The 10,000-nt window shown below is 21.4% G+C and overlaps 1 protein-coding gene across 1 annotated transcript in view; it reads left to right on the top strand.

Moving 5' to 3' along the window:
* The window catches only part of LOC145296051 (uncharacterized), a 54,750-nt gene that overhangs the window by 43,548 nt on the left and 1,202 nt on the right, over positions 1-10,000 (top strand). The gene's annotated exons all lie outside the window — the stretch shown is intronic.

Below are 10,000 nucleotides of genomic sequence, written 5' to 3'. Positions count from 1 at the left end.
CCATATATATATATGTATATATATATGTAGATATGTATATATATCCATATATATGTAGATATGTATATATATTCATATATATATATATATATATATATATATATATGTAGATATGTATATATATATATATATGTAGATATGTATATATATCCATATATATGTAGATATGTATATATATTCATATATATATATATATGTAGATATGTATATATATCCATATATATATGTAGATATGTATATATATTCAGATATATATATATATATGTAGATATGTATATATATCCTTATATAGTTGTAGATATGTATATATATCCATATGTATATATATGCGTAAATATGTATGTATATCCATATATATATATATGTATATAAGTATATATATATCCATATATATGTTTTATATGTATATGTATCCATATTTATATATATATGTATATATATCCATATTTATATATATATATGTATATATATCCATATATTTATCTATATGTATATATACCCGTATATATATATGTATATATGTATATATCCATAAATATGTGTATATCTACCCATATATATATATGTATATATATATATATATATATATATGTATTCATATATATATATATCCATATATATATGTACATATTTATATATATCCATATATATATGTATATATATATCCATATTTATATATACGTATATATGTATATATATCCATATATATATATATATGTATATATGTATATATATCCATATATATATATATATGTATATATTTCCACATATATATGTATATATAACAATATATCCATATATATATGTATATATATATCCATATTTATATATACGTATATATGTATATATATCCATATATATATATATATGTATATATGTATATATATCCATATATATATATATGTATATATTTCCACATATATATGTATATATAACAATATATCCATATATATATATGTATATATATCCACATGTATATATATGTATATATGCATATATATCCACATATATATATGTGTATATATGTGTATATATATCCACATATATATCTGTATATATGTATACATATCCACATATATATGTATATATGTATATATATCCGCATATATATATGTATATATGTATATATATCCAAATATATATATGTATGTATATCAATATATATATATATGTATATATGTTTATATATCCATATATATATATGTATAGATGTATATATTTCAATATATATATATATATATATGTATATATGTATATATTTCAATATATATATATATGTATATATGTATATATTTCAATATATATATATATGTATATATGTATATATTTCAATATATATATATATGTATATATGTATATACGTATATATTTCAATATATATGTATATATATCCATATATATATATATATATTTATATATGTATATATATCCATAGATATATATATATATATGTAGATATGTATATATATATATATATATGTATTTATTTATATATATATACATATATATATGTATATGTGTAAATATATCCATATATATATACGTTTGTATATGTTTATATATCAATATATGTATATATATATCCATATATGTCTATGTATATATATATCAATATATATATTTATATTTAAATATATATATATTTATATGTATATTTAAATAACTATATCCATATATATATATAAATGTATGTATGTGTATCCATATATATATGTATATATGGGTATATATCATTATATATGTATATATATCCATATATATATATATGTATATATATCCATATATACATATATATATATATATGTATATATATCCATGTATATATATGTATGTATATATGGATATATATCCAGGTATATATATGTATGTATATATGTATATTTTGGGATAGACAGGGCTCTTTTAAGCCGTGGTGAAGGCAACCTTTCTAGGAGAAGTAAATCTCGGATATAAAAAACCATAAAGCGGAAGGCCAGTACCCGCATTAAACTGATCTGCAGTTTAATTTGTTGCTGGCTATCTTGCTCTTACTTGTTGTTGGATCTCAACATTTTGAACCGAGAGAGAGATTAGCTGTCGTACAAAGGTAAGACTCTGTAACATCATATTTGTATAGATACTCACTCAGATATTTGGTCTCATGGATGTTAAATGTCTTAGGGATGAGCACTCGTCTGACAAGATGTTGCAATCATCATATATGTATATATATCCATGTATATATATATGTATGTATATATGTATATATATCTAAATATATATATGTATGTATATATGTATATATATCCATATATATATATATATATATATGGATATATGTATATATATCCATATGTATATGTATATATGTATATATATCCATATGTATATGTATATATGTATATATATATCCATATGTATATGTATATATGTATATATATCCATATGTATATGTATATATGTATATATATCAATATATATATGTATATATGTATATATATCCATATATATATGTATATATATCCATATGTATATATATATATCCATATATATATTTATATATATCCATATATATATATATATGTATATATTTATCCATATATATATATACATATATATATATATATATATATATATATATGTAGATATGTATATGCATCCATATGTAGATATATCCATATATATAGATAAGACTCTGTAACATCATATTTGTATAGATACTCACTCAGACACTTGGGCTCATGGATGTTAAATGTCTTAGGGATGAGCACTCGTCTGACAAGATGTTGCAATCATCATATATGTATATATATCCATGTATATATATGTATGTATATATGTATATATATCCAAATATATATATGTATGTATATATGTATATATATCCATATATATATATATGGATATATGTATATATATTCATATATATATATATATATATATATATATATATATATATGTATGTATGTATGTATATATGTATATATATCTAAATGTATATGTATATAATATATATACCCATATGTATATGTATATATGTATATATATCCATATGTATATATGTATATATATCAATATATATATGTATATATGTATATATATCCATATATATATGTATATATATCTATATATATATGTATATATATATATACATATATATATGTATATATATATATACCCATATATATATTTATATATATCCATATATATATATGTATATATATATCCATATATATATATATGTAGATATGTATATGCATCCATATGTAGATATATCCATATATATATATATATATATATATATATATATATATATATATATATATATATATATGTAGATATGTATATATATCCATATGTATATATATGTAGATTTGTATATATATCCATATATATATAGGTTTATGCATATATATCCATATATATATATATGTTTATGTATATATATCCATAAATATATATGTATCTATGTATATATATCCATATATATATGTACATATGTATATATATCCATATATATGTATATATGTATATATATTCATATATATGTATATATATCCATATATATGTATATATATCCATATATATATCCATATATATGTATACATATATATCCATATATATGTATACATATATATCCATATATATATATATATATGTATATATATCGATATGCATATATATGTATATATGTATATATATCCATATGTATATGTATATATATGTATATGTGTATTTATGTATATATATTCATATGTATATGCATGTATATATGTATATATATCCATATATATATATATGTTTATATGTCCATATATATATATATGTATATATATCCATATGTATATGTATATATATGTATATATGTATATATATATTCATATGTATATGTATGTATATATATCCATATATATATATGTGTATATGTCCATATATATATGTATACATATCCACATATATATATGTATATATATATCCATATATATATGTATGTATATATGTATATATATCCATATATATATATGTAAGTATGTATATATACCCATATGCATATATGTATATATATATATATATATATATAAGTATATATGTATATATATATCCATATATATATGTATATTTCTATGCATATATATATGTATATATATATACATATACATGTATATATATACATATATCCATATATATATTTATATATATCCATATATATATGTATATATATCCATATATATATATGTAGATATGTATATATATCCATATATATATATGTAGATATGTATATGTATCCATATGTATATATGTAGATATATCCATATATATATATGTAGATATGTATATATATGTAGATATGTATATGTATCCATATGTACATATGGATACATATAAACATATTGGTCCATCACGTTGTCCCATTTATCTAAAATTACCATGGTAGGGTCCTGTTGGCCTTCATATTGTTGAAAGGATTTCTTCTGCTACTCAACGTTGTTTTCCAGCTACTATGCTTAGAGTAGTTTACACAACTCGAACCTTTTTCTCTTCTTTTCGTAAAGATGTTTTGCCAACCATTCAAAAGAACTCTGTTGTTTATAAATTCGTTTGTCAGTGTGGAGCTGACTACGTTGGCAAAACATCCCAAAGATTAGAAATGAGAATATCCCAACATATCCCTCGGGATATTCGACTACACCAGGTTTCGAGAAAATCCGGGCACTCCCAAGCTCATGAGTCCGCCATTGGCAATCACCTGTTGAGTATAAATAGGTGTGCCGATCAATATTCCGATGGGTGGTTTTCTGTTTTATACAGTGCGAGGTCGAACTATCATCTCAATATCATTGAGGCGTTAGTTATTAACAACTCTCGACCTAGCCTGTGTAGACAAAAGATTCTGAAACATCAGTTGGAGATATTCATTGATTTAAAACCACCTGAACAGTGAGATTTTTTTTTTTTTTTTTTTTTTTTCCACTGTTCTTCCAACTGAAACCAAAATTCCCTTCTTCCCTCATTCGTTTTCTTAGTTTTTAATTTATCATTCTGACGTTTCCTCTTAGAGGGTAAGACGATAAGTCCTTAAGGAAATTTTAATAATTTCACCTGCCCATTTCTTGTTTTTTTGTATTTAAATTAAATTATGTTTCCTCTGAAATATATATATGTATATATATCCATATGTATATATATGTATATATGTATATATATCTATATGTATATATATGTAGATATGTATATATATCCATATATATATGTTTATGTATATATATCCATAAATATATATGTATATATGTATATATATCCAAATATATATGTACATATGTATATATATCCATATATATGTATATATGTATATCCATATATATATATGTATATATATCCATATGTATATATATGTATATATGTATATATATCCATATGTATATATATGTATATATGTATATATATCCATATGTATATATATGTATATATGTATATATATCCATATGTATATATATGTATATATGTATATATATCCATATGTATATATATGTATATATGTATATATATCCATATGTGTATATATGTATATATATCCATATGTATATATATGTATATATGTATATATATCCATATATATATGTATGTATATATGTATATATATCCATATATATATGTATGTATATATGTATATATATCCATATATATATGTATGTATATATGTATATATATCCATATATATATGTATGTATATATGTATATATATCCATATATATATGTATGCATATATGTATATATATCCATATATATATATATATATATATGTATATATGTATATATATCTATATATATATGTATATATGTATATATATCCATATATATATGTATATATGTATACATATCCACATATATATATATATGTATATATATCCATATATATATGTACGCATATATGTATATATATCCATATATAAATGTATATATGTATATATATATATATATCAATATATACATATGTATATATATCCATATCTATATATATGTATATATGTATATATATCCATATGTATATGTGTATATATGTATATATATCCATATGTATATATATGTATATATGTATATATATCCATATATATATATATGTGTTTATGTCCATATATGTATATGTATATATGTATACATATCCACATATATATATGTATATATGTATATATGTATATATATCCATATATATATGTATGTATATATGAATACATATCCACATATATATATATATATGTATATATATCCATATATATATGTATGTATATATGTATATATATCCATATATATATGTATGTATATATGTATATATATCCATATATATATGTATGTATATATGTATATATATCCATATATGTATATATATCCGTATTTATATATGTATATATGTATATATATCCATATATATATGTGTATATATGTATATATATCCATTTATATATGTATATATGTATACATATCCACATATATATATGTATATATATCCATATATAAATGTATATATGTATATATATATATCAATATATACATATGTATATATATCAATTTATATATATGTATATATATATCAATATATATATTTATATATGTATATATATCCATATATATATATGTATATATGTATATATATCTATATATGTATATATGTATATATATCCATATATATATATGTATATGTATCTATATATGTATATGTATCTATATATGTATATATGTATATATATCCATATATATATATATGTATATGTATCTATATATGTATATATGTATATATATTCATATATATATATGGTTATATATCAATATACATATGTATATGTATATATATCAATATACATATGTATATGTATATATATCAATATATATATGTATATATTTATATATATCCGTATATATATGTATATATGTATATGTATCTGTATATATGTATATATATCCACATATATATATATAATGTATATATATCGATATATATATATAATGTATATATATCGATATATATATATATATGTATATATATCCACATATACATATATGTATATATATCCACTTTTATATATGTATATATATCCATATAAGTAGATGTATATATGTATATATATATATATATATATATATATATATATATACATATATATATATGTATATATAAATATATTAAAATAAGGGAGTAGTCACCAACAATTTGTATTTTTGAACATTATTTTATTATTCCGTGTCTTGGTTTTTCATTGAGAATTATGTGTAGATCATTGTTATAATGTTTTTAAGTCATTGAAATGGTTTATGCGCGTTCCAGACTGTGATGCGTCCTCGTCAGAAATTATTTTCAAATGTGTAAAAATGGCGATTTTTGTAGTTAATTTGAAGTTTTTCCAAGAGGTGGAGGCTTGTAAGTGTTTATTATTCATTGGTATGCTGAATTTTTATTGCTTTTTGATTTGGCTTGTCCAGGGAGACGTTGACCTCGCTGTAGTCGCTATCTCTTTCTGCTAATTTTTTTTTTCTGTTCCTTTGGGGTTGGGTAGGGTGTGTGTGTGTGTGTGTGTGTGTGTGTGTGTGTGTGTGTGTGTGTGTGTGTGTGTGTGTGTGTGTGTGTGTGTGTGCATGTGTGTTTATGTGTGTGTGTGCGCGTGTGTGCGTGTGTGTGTTTGCTTTTATTGGTTTGGGAATGTGTATATTGTTTTATAGTATTTTAGCGTTATTTGCTTCCTTAGGAAGGCGGCTGTGGTCCGAGGTCGTTACTAATGTGTATATGTGGGGAGGGGGGGACTGGCTCTTCTGAAATAAGGGTAGGGGTGCTTTCATTCTATTTTGATATTTATTTTTTGTGATTCTTGGATTTTAGTATTGTGATTTTTCGTTTTAGTCTTATATTATGTTTGTTTAGAAAGAGGGGTGTATTTAAAATAGGGGATTTTTTACTGTTTCTATTTATTTGTCTCCCCATGTGGGTATGGCCAGACCCAGGATCGGTTCCTAGTGTGGGGAAGATTTTTTTCCCCAGAGGGGGGGCATTGGAGGGGGTATAGGTATGGGAGGGGGATGATAGAAGGGATGATAGTCGTTTCAGTCATGAGGGGGTTCTCCTCCACTGACTGAGGAGGGAGCGAGGTGTTGGAACAGATATTATACTATGGTTCTAGGTGTCTCCTAGTGTTGTTTGTTTCGAGGTTAAGTAGGGTTGGTATTGTTCAGTGTGTTGTATTAGAGATATGGGTGTTATGTCTGTGTGTGGTTGTATGCGCGCACGTGTGTGTGTTTTAATGTGTCGGTTCTGATTTATGTGTGGGTGTGTATATGTGTATGGGTGTGCATGCGAGTGTACCTTGCATTTCATGTTTTTGTGTGATGGTATTAGGTTCTGTTCAGTTCAGGAGTGAATCTGGTGATGAAGCTTTTTTCCTGTGTAAGTAAATAAAAATGATTGTCTGTTTGGAAGATTGGCATTATTTTGAAGCTGTTTCCACTGCATGTGTGTACGTGTTTTGAAACATAGAGGTGTCTGTTATCTGCAATTTATATATAAGTGTATATATGTATATATATCAATATATATATGTATATATATATATCCATATATATATGTATATATATCCATATATATATGTATATATATATATCCATATATATATGTATATATATATCCATATATAAATATGTATATATATATCAATATATATATATATTTATTTATATATATTTATATTTATATATTTATTTATATATATTTATATTTATATATTTATTTATATATATTTATATTTATATATTTATTTATATATATTTATATATTTATTTATATATATTTATATATATATATATTTATATATATATATTTATATATTTATATATATATTTCTATATATATATATATTTATACATATATATTTATATATATACTAGCAGGGGTGCCCGGCGTTGCTCGGGTGTTTGGAGGTGTATGCTGTGCAAAAAAAGCAAAAAAACAAAAAAAAATGGTTAATTTTTTAAAACTTTGACCCCTATTATGACCCCTTAACATTTATAGTTTCGGGCTCAAATCACTTTATTAAGTTAGATCCAGGTTCAAGGAACCTATATCTAAAATTTCAAGTGTCTAGACCCAAAATTGTCGGAGGAGTTTGGTAGAGTTCTTAAAGGTCAAATCGTTGAAATTTGACCCCTTAACAGCCAAATTTCTGGCTGACACCCGTCACATCGATTTTCCCAAATCTCAGTACCCGGTATTTCAAATTTCGAGTCTATAGACTAAAAATTGACAGAGTTATTGCGTAGGGAAATGTACACAGACAGACAGACCGACAGACAGACACGTTCACTTTTATAGATATATAGATGTATGTATATATATATATGGATATATATATCCCTATATATATGTATGTATATGTATGTATATATATTTATATATATATGTATGTATATGTATGTATATATATTTATATATATATGTATGTATATATATATGGATATATATATCCCTATATATATGTATGTATATGTATGTATATATATTTATATATATATGCATGTATATGTATGTATGGATATATATATCCCTATATATATGTATGTATATGTATGTATATATATTTATATATATATCTATGTATATATATATATGGATATATATATCCCTATATATATGTATGTATATGTATGTATATATATTTATATATATATGTATGTATATATATATATGGATATATATATCCCTATATATATGTATGTATATGTATGTATATATATTTATATATATATGTATGTATATGTATGTATATATATTTATATATATATGTATGTATATATATATGGATATATATATCCCTATATATATGTATGTATATATATGTATATATATCCCTATATATGTATGTATATATATATATATATATATATATATATATATATATATATCCCTATATATATGTATGTATATATACAGGGTGGCCGAAAAGTCCCATGACACTGACCGAAAAGTCACAGGGCACTCTATTTT

The sequence above is a fragment of the Euprymna scolopes genome, chromosome 16 (genome assembly GCF_053919585.1).
Source record: "Euprymna scolopes isolate OS-2025 chromosome 16, ASM5391958v1, whole genome shotgun sequence".
Taxonomy (NCBI): Eukaryota; Metazoa; Mollusca; class Cephalopoda; order Sepiida; family Sepiolidae; genus Euprymna; species Euprymna scolopes.
Note: the sequence above shows the minus strand (reverse complement) of the source record. Positions and strands in the feature narration are given on the sequence as shown.